Genomic DNA, 12344 nt, shown 5'->3' with positions numbered 1-12344 from the left:
AATATTCCCCTAAACAGAGGCTCAATGACTTTTGAAATAATTAAGGCTCTTCCAAATAGAGGCTCAATGACTTTTGATAAAGGTTTTCTAAATAGTGGCTTAACGACTTTTGAAAAATATAGAATGTTACTCTAAATAGAGGTTCAACAACTTTGAAAAATAAATAAAATTCTTCGACAATCATGTCCAAAGGTCTTATAAATCATTAGAAAAAATTATAGGAGATTATGTTCAGAGGTCTTACAAATCGTGCATAATATTGAGAAATATCATTTTTCAAGGATCTGAATCTTTCCTCAGATGTTTTTTTTTTTTTTCAAAATGAGAATTTAAAATTCTTTCATTGGAAAGTTTTCATATCTATATTCTCCATGTAAGATCTCGAAATATCCCTGCTTCTTAAATTCATGCACTAAACACTCTTAAATGCAATGTATGCTATGTACTAAACATTCAAAAATGTAATGCATGCTATGCAAATGTCAATTAATTAATTTCTTTTAATTGTGGTACTCAAATTTCTTAAGCTTTTTTTTCTTGGATCTCGAACTCTTTAATTTTCAAGTACTAAGATCAAATCGATTTAATTCTCAATCATCCCTCTCATTCAATTCCTATATTCTCCTTTTAAAGAAATCTTTTTTTCTCTAAATTCAATGTCTTTGCCAAGAACTAAATATTTCATATTTGCCTTTATCACTATCAACCTTTCCAAGGTAATGTAGAAATCTTTCATGCTATTATTCATGTATCAATCATTATTTTAATTTCAAAAAGTAAAAATGCAATCACACTTTTTTTCCATTGCAAGGTATTAAAAGGAAAAGCCAAGGGATAGAGACACAAGGAATGAAATGAAATGGTAGAACAACTTTGGCCATTAACAAGAAAGAACGGTTACAAAAATAGGTATGGGGTAACAATGCCTAAAATAAACAATCAAATAATCATGATAACATATCTTGAAGTCTTTTCCCAAAACTCAACCACCTGATGCACCTAACAACTCATAGCTGATCAAAACATGCTAGCCTCAATGTTGGTGAATTCTCAAATTCAATGCTGCACCCTTTTCATTTAAGCAGCCTTTTCAAGTTTTTAACTTAGATGAGCCACTTTTGACTGAAATCATCCTTTGGGGTTTTTAATTTGGGTTTTTTTTATTTTTTTATTTTTTTAAGCATCAGAGTTTATAGGAATGGGAAAATCATCTCCATTCATCTTTGCTAATATTAATGCTCTGCTTGAGAAAGCTCCATTCACTACATATGATCCTTCCCAATTTGGAGTCTACTTTCCTCTATTATCGTACTGACTTGGAAGAGTTTTTTTCAAAATCAACTCTCTTTTTCAAAAATAATGAGGTTAGACATTTTTATCATAAGTTCTCATCATTCTTTTCTAATATAACTAACCATGACACAATGTTATTAATATCTTATTTTCAATGAAATTTAACTGCTCATAGAGCTCTCGAATCTATTCAGCATTTTCCAATCCAACTTTCTTTAAAACTCTCAATGATGGGATTTTCGCTTTCATTGGCAATATGACTTCCATCCCATAAACCAAAAAAAATAAGGTTGCCCTAGTAGAGGTACACACTGATATTCGATAAGTATGAAAGGCAAACGGTAACGTTTTATACCAATTTTTATAGGTCTCGATCATCTTCTCAAGAATTCTTTTTATGTTTTTATTTGTCGCCTTCACTGTCTCATTCATTTTTAGGTTGTATGGCATCAATTGTGATGTTTGATCTTATAATAAGCACATATTTACTTCATCATTTTACTATTTATGTTCTTGGTATTATTTGAAATAATTTTTTTTTAAAAGTCCATATCTACAAATGATCTCTCTTTTTATGAATTTACGGACTACAGATCATTTCACACTTCCAAATGAAGTTGTTTCTACCTATTTTGTGAAATAATCTATCATTATGAAAATAAACTTATACCCATTAGGAGCTTTTGGAGTAATAGGACTAATGACATCCATGTCCCATATGGAGAATGGCCAGGGTGGTGTCAAAATATGTAAAGCCTTATCAGTATAGATCTTTCACTTATGACATTTTTAAGCATTGTCAATGCAATTGCTTTCTATTGTCAACCAATAGTATCCAGTTTTCATGATCTGTCTTGCCATCATATGTCCATTTGTATGTACGTTACATATCCTATCATACACCTCTTCAATAATCTTTCTCGCCTTAGTTGCATTTACATATCTCAATAATACTTGATCACAATTTTTTTTACACAAGATATCACCATCTAAAAAGAAACTCATAACTCATCTTCGAATAACTCTTTTATCATTCTCAGTTGCTTAGTCTAGATATTACTGATTCTTAATGTACTGCAAGATATCATAATTTCATGGTTTCTCATTTTTCTCCTTCTCTACATTAGAATAATAAGCTGGCATATCCTTAACATTTATCTTGATATGCTAAATGTCGATATTATCATTAATTTGAATCATTGCTGCCAAAGTAGCTAAGGTATCAATAATTAGATTCTTCTCACGAGGCAAATGATTGAACTGAATATCTTTAAATTACTTAATCAACTCTAAATTATACTTATGATATGGAATAAGTTTCAAATCTCTCGTTTCCAAATTTTTTTTCAACTGATATATAACTAGAGCTGAATTTTCAAACACTTTCAATACTCTAATCCTTCTATTTATAACAACTTGTAAACCCATGACACAAGTCTCATATTCAGTGATGTTATTTATGTAATTGAAATTCAACCTTGCTATTATAGGATAATAGTATTTTTTGAAGAAATCAAAATTACCCCAATTTCATGTCCCAAGGTATTGGTAGCTCAATCAAAATACATTCTCCAACACTTTTCATCATGCCCCCCATTTTCAAGTTAGAAAATAGTCATCAAATCTTCATATGAAAATTTTAACCTTATTGGCTCATAATCTTCGGTGGCATGATCTGCGAGAACTCTGCTATAACACTTCCTTTGATTGTCTTCTAGCTCACATACATGATGTCATATTTTGAGAGCATAACTTGCCATTTCATAATTCTTTCAGACAATTATGGCTTTTTAAATATATATTTGATTGGATTTCATTTTGCTAAAAGTTAGGTAGTATGATAGAGCATGTACTATTTGAGTCTTTTGGCTATCCAAGCTAATGTACAATAAATTTTCTCTAAAGAAAAATACTTGGACTCATATTCTGTGAACTTTTTACTCAGGTAGTAAATAGCTTTCTCTGTTTTGCTAGACTCATCTTATTGTCCTAGCATACATTTTATGGACTTTATGTAAACTATCAGATATAAGATCAAAGGTTTTTTTAGAATAAGTGGCACTAACACTGAAGGATTTGACAAGTATTACTTAATTTTATCAAAAGCCTTTTGGCATTTCTTGTTCTATTCTTTAAGATTATTCTTGTAAAAAAGCTTAAAAATAGGATCACACTTGTAGGTAAGCTGAGAAATGAATCAAAAAATATAGTTTAATCTACCCAGAAAACCTTGAATTTCTTTCACTATGTTTGGAGGTGACAAAATTTGAATAGCTCATATTTTGTCTAAATTAACTTCAATCTCTCTTTCACTGATCACGAAGCTTAACAACTTTTCTGACTTTGTCCTAAATGTACATTTGGCTGGATTCAACTTGAGTTAGAAATTTTCAGCCTTCTAAACAACTTTCTAAGGTTGATGACATGATCTTTTCCTTCATGAGATTTCGTAACCATATCATCTACATATACCTCAATCTCTTTGTGTATCATATCATGAAAAAACGTTACCATGGCTCTTTGATAAGTTGCTCTAGCATTTTTTAGACCAAAAGACATAACTTTGTAGCAAAATATACCTTACATAGTCATAAAAGTGGTATTTTCCCAGTCATCTTAAGCCATTTTTATCTGATTATACCTTGAAAACCCATCCATGAAGAAAAATATAGAATGGTTAGTTATATTATCCATCAGTGTGTCAATTTAAGGCAAAGGAAAGTTATCCTTTGGGCTAGCCCTATTCAAGTCATGGTAATCACACACATTAACACCTTTTCATCTTTTTTAGAGACTGGTACTATGTTAGCTACCCATTCTAGATACTTGGCCACTCACAAGAATCTTGCATTAAACTGCTTCTTCATATCTTTTTTAATCTTTAATAGCATTTTAGGATTCATTCACCTTAGTTTCCATTAGATTGGTTTATATTCTGGCTTTAGGCATAATTTATGTTCCACTATTTCTGTGATAAGCTCAAGTATATCCTAATAAGACTAAGCAAACATAGTTATGAATTCTCAAAGTAGATTTTCCAATATTTTCCTGTTTATCAATGAAAGCGAGGTGTCAATTTTAACCTTTTTCTTATTCTTCTCATTTTCTAAGTTCACAAATTCAGTTATCTCCTGATGATGCTTAATTGTTTATTTTCTTGCTCAATTAATCTCATTAAGTTTAGAGGGAGGGCATATTCCTCAAAATCATCTTCATTATCAAGTTCATCAGTATTAATTAAAATTTTAAAATTAACTCTTTGATCGTTATCATGATTATCCTTATGTTCATTTAAAGACCTAAAATTGAATGAAATTGGATATGTTGGCAAAATGTGTTGGAAAAATGAAAAAATGAGAGCAATAGAAAAAAATGAATGAAAATGCATCATTTCTAATTTTTACTAAAATAATAATAGATAAATGGCCCATGCATAAAAGATCATCCAAATGTTTTTGGGCATAAACTATATTTGTGAACTGTTGATTTTTAGATCTTTTACCCGTATAATTAAGTAATTCAAAAGATTGGTAAGAACATTCCAAGGCTTCTTCAAAAGCTTCCATATATATGGCATTCAATGGCTGAGTTATAAATGTATTTTTCTCTTTAAATACTACTATCAATTGACCTTTTATATTAAACTTGATCTTTTGATGCAAGGTAAAGGGAACATCACCTGCCATATGAATCCATGATCTTCTCAATAAATAGCTATAAGATGGGAATAAACATAATTTGAAATTTTACATTAAACGTGCATAGCCTAATCTTTAAGGGCATTTCAATATCTCTTAAAACTTTATGCTTGGTCCTATTGAAAGCTTTGGATGACCATATGCCTACTCTGCATATATGAATAATTAATAGGTAGCTTTGCCAAAGTTGACATTGGTATGATGTTAATAGTAGAGCCATTGTCGATGAGGACCTTAGCCATATGCCTACTCTGCATATATGAATAATTAATAGGTAGCTTTGCCAAAGTTGACATTGGTATGATGTTAATAGTAGAGCCATTGTCGATGAGGACTTTAGCTATAATATGGTTTTTGCACTTGATAGTGATATACAGAGCCTTGGTCCTTCCCCTTTCTTTTGGAAGAATTTCATCATTACTGAATGCTATATAGTTTGGCATAACTAGGTTTTTATCTAAGTGATTTACATACTCAACAGACACAGTATATGCCACATATACTGGGTTTAACACCTTCATCAAGGCATTTTGGTGTGATTCAAAATTCAATAACAATGATAGCAATAAGATTCGTATTGGTATCTTATTCAATTATTCAACCACAAAGTATTCATTATGCTTTACCAGCTTCAAGAATTCATAAGCTTTTTTTTTTACACTGGCTTTTGACATTTTTCTTCAGGTACCATTTCTAGTTTATTCTGTTCTTCCCTTATGGTAGCCCCTTACACTAGTTATATTGGCAGCATTGCATCTTATGCTTTAAGGCAGTGCAATTCTCAGTGGAATGACCAGTAATTCCATAGTAGTAGTCACAGTAAGCTGTAGATCATACAACTTAGGATAAAATGGCTTGAGCAGCTCCAGACGGCTGGGATCAATTAAGTGGTTGTTATGGAGTTTTCAGTATAATTCCATATAAGTCATGGGGATTGGGTCTAATACGAGTTTTTCTCGAGTAATTTGTAGCTCTAGTGAACCATTTATTAAGTTAATAGGATGAATTTAGGGTCTAATAGAAGGTTGAATGTTTAGACTGTATATAGGAGGTTAGGGTCTAAAAGTGGGTTGATATGTTTATGGGTAAGATGGCTATGGGATTGGCGGGTATGGGTAAGGTCAGGTATTATTCATAGCAAGGTAGTATGGGGAGTAACCTTGTAGTGAATAAGGTTGATAACCCCTAAATTATTGTCTTTCAAAGTTCACAACTTGAGCTTCAGTCTCTTTTTTCTTTGGGGCTTTTTTGGTGGAAGTTTTTCTTCTTCTAACTTGCCATTCTTAATGACATTTTCAATGATTTCACCCGAGATTATTATGTCAACAAAAGTTTTTATGGCATTCCCTATCATTTTTTCATCATAAAAAAATTTTAAAGTGCTTATAAACAATACTATGATTTTGTTTTTTAGTCAGAGGTGACTGAACTTAAGTAGTTATGTTCCTCCACCTCTAGGCATACTCGTTGAATGATTCAATTGCCTTCTTCTCCATATTCTACAAAGAAATGCGATCAATAGCTAAATCTATGATATGTCGATATTGACTAATAAAGTCACAAGCTATGTCACTCCAGGACTAAATGTAGGTCTTGTCCAGCTAAACATACAATCTAGCATCAAAGCCAGTAAGATTTCTTAAAATACATGCAGTAACAGCTTCTAATTATTGTCATGGGTAGTCATTTTTCAGTAGTATATGATAATGTGGGTCTTTAGACATTTTGTATCATCATAGTTTTTAAATTTTAGTACTTTGAATTTTAGAAGAATAACAACATTTGAGACTAAACAGAGTCTAGTAACATCCATGGAACCATAAAAATCAATTCCCTCTACCGCTCGTAACCTTTCTTCAAGCATATTCATTTTTTGGTCAACTATTGAGTCCCATTGAGACTTGTCCCATTTTGGTTTAAATTTTTTTTCTTTTGGATCATCTGAATCAGGGACTTGGATTAGTTCTATTTTCTTTTTAGTAAAGACAGGATTTATATAGCTTTGGTAAAATCTTGGATTTGAAGCTAATGATATTCCAGAGTATGTATACCCTACAGGGTATATGAACTGCTGTGGTGGTGCATCTTATGTGGATTGGGCTTGATGCGGCTCATACCCAGAAGGATATAGAGGGTCAACCACCTTTTATGATAGATGGTCTTACTGGCTAGTATTTGTTTTTACATTCTTCCCCTTATTCAACTTATTCAAAGCCTTTAGAATTTTATTCAACTTCCCTCAAGTTTCTCTTAAGGTCTTTTTATCTTCTTAAAATGATTGAAATTTTCTTGTTTCATTTATCTAGCTAGAGTTCTTGTATTGTAATGGTGAGTTAATTGTGTGGGGTTCTTACTTGGTGGAGCTATCTTTGAACTTTGAGTACCACAATTGCATTATTATTAGAAATGACATGCTTTATGTTTGGTGTTTTAATGCATGAATGAATGTACTAATATTTGTCGTATAATTATCATTTTACATTAGTAAATTTCCATGGATGTAGGTGGCAAATATTCCCTATATGAAAATGATGCAAATGCACCATGTTAAAAATGACAATGAAAAAGATGTATGAAATTAAATGCAAGCACTGATTGAAATGATGCAAATGTATAAAGTCAAACAAATAAAATGGTTAGATAATTAATATATCACATAAATTGTTCATTCTTAAGTCCTAACTTTGGGTTAGGTTTATCAATAGGAAGGGAATGCTCTATCTTATGGTTGATATCATAACGTATAGATTCGTGGACCTACCGCTAGATATGAATGAAAAAGAGTTACCACCAATCTTTTTTTATTTAGGTGTGATTGGCCACTTAAAGTAAATTCTGATCCATAAAATTAGAGTTTAAGTTCGAGAGTACGATTACGCATGGAGAAGGTTATAGCACCCCCGTAATGCCTATCCAAAGGATGGTATCAGTTTGAATTTCATATTATCCAAGCTTTTATTAGTTTTATAATTTACCAAATTGTTTAATATTGAAAATTAGTCTTAAAATCATTATAATAGTTTGGTAGCAATTTTAAGATAATTCTCTCACCTCGAGAATGTTTATGGAGACTAGTGTCCCACTCTGAAGAGGCTTCGTCATTGAATTTATTAATTTATTTTATTTTAAAAAAATTAGTAAAGTTTTTCAATAGTTTGGTATGACCTACTTTGAAACAATCATCCAATAGTTTGGAGGATAAAATTATCTTTTATTTATATATATATATATATTTTTAGAATTGATTTATGAAATTTCTCAATAGTTTGGTGGATTTCATTTTAAAAATTAATCCATGAAAATTCCCCAATTGCTTGGTAGAATTCATGAATTTATTTTATAGAGATATTTATTTGAAAAAGATTTTTATTTTTTCATTTTGTTTTTTATTTATTAAAAACATTTTTTTGTTCTTATACACTTTTGTTAAAAACTTATTTGAAAAGATTTTTTTATTCTTTTTTTTGACTTATTTGAAATGGTCTTTTTTCTTTTTTATTTAAAAAGTAGAGGTAATTTTTACAAAATAATAAAATTTTTCAAAAATAAAACCAAAGAAACAATAATAAAAAAACTAAAAACAAAATGAGTTAAAAAATAAAATAAAAAATAATGAAAAAAAGAAACCTTACGATTGGGTTGGGTTGAAGTGCGGGTCGATGCACGGGTCACCTAGTGAATATGCGAATCCTGGGTTGTCTAAAACGACGTCATTCTGGGTCAGTATATAAGCCAAGCCCTAACATCTTTGCTTCTAAAATCCTCGAGCCTCTCTCTCTAACCATAAATTCTCTCCTTTCTCTTTAAACACTTCTAAAAAATTCAATCGAAAAATTGGGTTTTTCATTGGGTTCTAAAAATTTGGCCAAAATCTGGCCTAAAAATTCAAACTTTCACATAAAAATTCATAGGCAAATTCAAATGTTCTTAAAAAAAAACCTAGATTTTTAGGAAATCCCAGAAACCTCCAAATCAACCCAAATCACTTCAGAAACTTCCTAGAAGCCTGAACTTAACCCCTAAAAGCCTAAATCAAACCAAGAATCCTTAAATCACACCCAAAAACCTCAATTTGATCCTAGAATTCCAAAACCTAGTGTTACCTAGAAAGTTTCGCCAAAGTTGCAATATTTTCACCAATCCCTTAGTCCACCATGATTAATCCTCTTTTCTAAAAAATCCAATTCTCCCTTAAAAATATCCATTACGTTGATTCAATTTATAGGTTTTTTTTGGGATCGGACAAAATCCAATCCCAAGGTTCAAGCCTGGATTAGTTCTGTCGAAGCATGATTCCTGGTTATATTTTGGTGAAACTAAAATCCTTTGACCAAAATAATTGAATTCAACCCAAATCAATTTTCTTGATCACCGGCAATTAAGAAAAAAAAAGAAAAAAAACAATAATAATAATAATAATAATATGATATAATACTATACAATATACTAATACTAATAATAATATAATATAATATAATAAAAATAATAAAATAGGGTCTGATTGACCCCGAATATAAATGGGTGTCTACAATTACCCTTATTTGCATATTCTTATTAGACATGGATAATGCAAAGACTTGGACACCCACTTTGTTCTAAGAGTCAAAGCAACAAATTGAAATGGTAAGGACAAAGCCACAAGTTAGGAAATTGATCGAAATTAAAAAGTCAAAAAGAAGATTTAGACTGAGCCGAAATCAAGAAGTTAGGAAGATGATTTGGACTAAGCCAAGATTGAATGATTAGGATGATGTCGTGAGTTTGAAAGCAACCAAGACTGAGTTGAGGTCAAAGATGAATGACCGGGATGATACCACTGGTCAAGAAAATGGTCTGGCCTAAGTCGAGATCAGATGACTGGGATGATGTTGCAAGTTTAAAAGCCACCAAGATCGAGTCGATGTCAAAGATAAATGACCAAGATGATGTCGTGGGTTAAGAAAATGATCTAGCCTAAGTTGAGATCGAATGATTGGGATGTTGCCTTGAGTCTAAAAGTGACCAAGACCAAGTCGAGGTCAAAAATGAATGATCGAGATGATGTCATGGGTTAAAAATGTGATTTAGCCTGAGCCAAGATCGAATAACTTAGACGATGCCGTGAGTGTAAAAGTGACTATGATCAAGTCGATGTCAAAGATGAATGATCGAGACGATATCATAGGTCAAGAAAATGATATGATTTGAGCTAAGATCAGATGACTGAAATGATGTCATAAGTTTAAAAGTGAACAAGATTAAGTTAAGATCGAAGATAAATGATCAAAATGATGTTGCGGATCAAGAAAATAATCTAGCCTAAGTCGAGATTGGATGACTAAGATAATGTCGCAAGTCTGAAAGTGACCAAGATCAAGTTGAGGTCAAAGATGAATGATTGGAATGATGCCACGAGTCAAGAAATTGATCTCCAAAGTTTCACTTTAAATCCAAAAATTTACAATTTGGACATTCAAAAATTTGTGAGGTTCCATAACAGAAGTTGAAAGATCCCAATATTCCAAGTTTTATAAAATTTTAAAGATTTAAGATTTGCAAAAATGTTCAGGTTCGTAAGAATGAAATATTCACAAGGTTTCAAGTTTCGTAGAGGCCCTAGATTCGAAAAGGTCTCAGGTTCTCAAGAGGAAAAAATTTACAAGATTTCAAGTTACGCAAAGGTCTTAAATTCGTAAAAGTTTTTATAACAAACTAGAAAGAGTCAAAATGGTAAAGTGACCAAGACTTAGTTGAGATCGAAGATGAATGACCGGGACGATGTCACGAGTCATAAAATGAAGAGATCGAAACTGAGTCAAGGTCAAAAATAAATGAGTGATAAGTGTAATGTGACAATGCAAATGCATGTCCTATCTTGCATATAAACACAATGTGTGACAATGCAAATGCATGTCCTATCTTCGATATAAACACAATGTATGTAATATTGATGTCATGAAATTTCAATTATGATGATAAGGTTTTTAAGATTCCACCAATCCTTCTTGGCTTCTCGGTATTGATAATCTCAGAGTAAAATTTTTTTAGCTGATCTATGTCTTTGTTCTCATATGGTCACGAGTCATAGGTCATGTCAACCAATCTATCACTAGATTCATCATTAGGTCACTTTGTTTGACCCCTTGTAAATCATTTTCTCATGCTTCTTTCATTTATTTCATCTTAGCTTTCTTTCAAAAGAATGGAAAACTCTTTATAAAAAATTTCATTCATTTATTTGCCATCATTCAAATAAGTGGCAGACGTGATACACTTCTTTGATTCATTTCGAGAATGTTTGTTTGGTGAAGGTTAAGAAAAATAGGTTTTTATTATTGAAAGAACAAAAAGAATGGTTAAGAACAACTCAAAGGGTGAATAAAGGCAAAATGTTGTGATTCATTCAAATAAGATATTAGCATTCAAAATAACAATCATTCAGATAATTTTGAGCTCCAATTCAAAATTTTTCTTCAAAACGTGATTCCAATATCATCTTTATTCTTGGGACTTTCATATGGAGTTAGATTTTCAAGTTTTTATCTTTACTTAAATTGTCCTTTTAGATTTACAGTCTAAGTATCCTTTTTTCTTCCTCTTTTTCATTTTTTTTTGTTTTTTTTTCTCTTTTTTTTTGGTTTTTTTATTTCAATTTTTACAATTTTTCTCTTTTCTTTTAGCATATCTTTTTCCTGTTTATCTTTTGATCCATTAGTGATACTTCGATCAAAGCTTTAAATAATCCAAAGGCAAGCTCACCCTAATTCAATTCGTGATTCTCCAAATTAAATATTCACGTTCGATCAAAGCAGACTTTAAGGGACGTAATGTAGGGTAGGGTAAAGGTTGCCAAAGAAATGGATAAAACAAGCCCAAATTGTATTTGGAGGATAATCAAACCAGTGATCATTTCTTCATGTAGAGTATATTGACATTTTGTTTTATCAATTTCTCTTTCATTTTCATTTTTTTTTTTTTTAGATGGGGCACGCTGGCATTTTACCCCATCAATTTTTTTTCTTTTTTTTCCAAGAAAAAAAAAAAGGCTTTGTCCCCTGAAATTACTAAGGGTAAATAGACTTTCCAACTTTACCTTCCAATATGAGGGTGATCCTTAGTTAGGGTTCTTTAAGAGAAATTTTTAATAGGCTCAAATGGGGTAGCAAAGGATAATTTTTTTTTTTGTTTTAGAAGGAAGGAAGAAAGATGGCCATTTCTCATTTATGAATACTCTCAATGAAGAACATTCAGTGACTAGGAACAGACTTGGGAGTAAATAATTGTGAAGATCATTTGTTGCATCACTTTTACATTTTCATAAGCCTAACTTTCACCAGAGTTATATTTCTTTTAGTAGTCAAATTTCTCAATCCA

Source organism: Durio zibethinus, chromosome 27 (assembly GCF_047325235.1).
Source record: "Durio zibethinus cultivar Kanyao isolate XHJ-2024 chromosome 27, ASM4732523v1, whole genome shotgun sequence".
Taxonomy (NCBI): Eukaryota; Viridiplantae; Streptophyta; class Magnoliopsida; order Malvales; family Malvaceae; genus Durio; species Durio zibethinus.
This window is presented reverse-complemented; position numbering follows the sequence as displayed.